The sequence below is a fragment of the Penaeus monodon genome, chromosome 31 (genome assembly GCF_015228065.2).
Source record: "Penaeus monodon isolate SGIC_2016 chromosome 31, NSTDA_Pmon_1, whole genome shotgun sequence".
Classification (NCBI taxonomy): Eukaryota; Metazoa; Arthropoda; class Malacostraca; order Decapoda; family Penaeidae; genus Penaeus; species Penaeus monodon.
Genome location: NC_051416.1, coordinates 10084622 through 10084980, shown reverse-complemented (window position 1 = coordinate 10084980; position 359 = coordinate 10084622). Strand labels below are relative to the sequence as shown.

Below are 359 nucleotides of genomic sequence, written 5' to 3'. Positions count from 1 at the left end.
GAATTACTCCGATTACGAATAGTTACACATTTATTTTGGTTGCTCTTATCATCACTGCGAATATTATGAACATTACAGTCGACATCAGTACTATCATTACCCTCGTTGTCCACTTAATTAATTTGTTGGTGTTATTATCATTGCTACCATGACCTTTATTATAGCATTGTGTAAGCTAGTTTGCGATCGTAAAGAAAATGCAGCATGTTTATGTAAAAGATTTCTTTCAGAGAATATATATATTTTTTAACCTTTTGTAAATAGCTTACATATGTTCGTTATCTGAACAGTTTAAACCGTTTTATTTGAATGGAAGGACAACCCTTACTTTTGTTAGGAAGAAACAATGAAAAGTATAA

General features: G+C 30.6%; 1 protein-coding gene across 1 annotated transcript in view; it reads left to right on the top strand.

Moving 5' to 3' along the window:
- The window catches only part of LOC119592885 (paired box protein Pax-6-like), a gene marked incomplete in the record, with an annotated part of 116857 nt that overhangs the window by 85750 nt on the left and 30748 nt on the right, over positions 1–359 (top strand).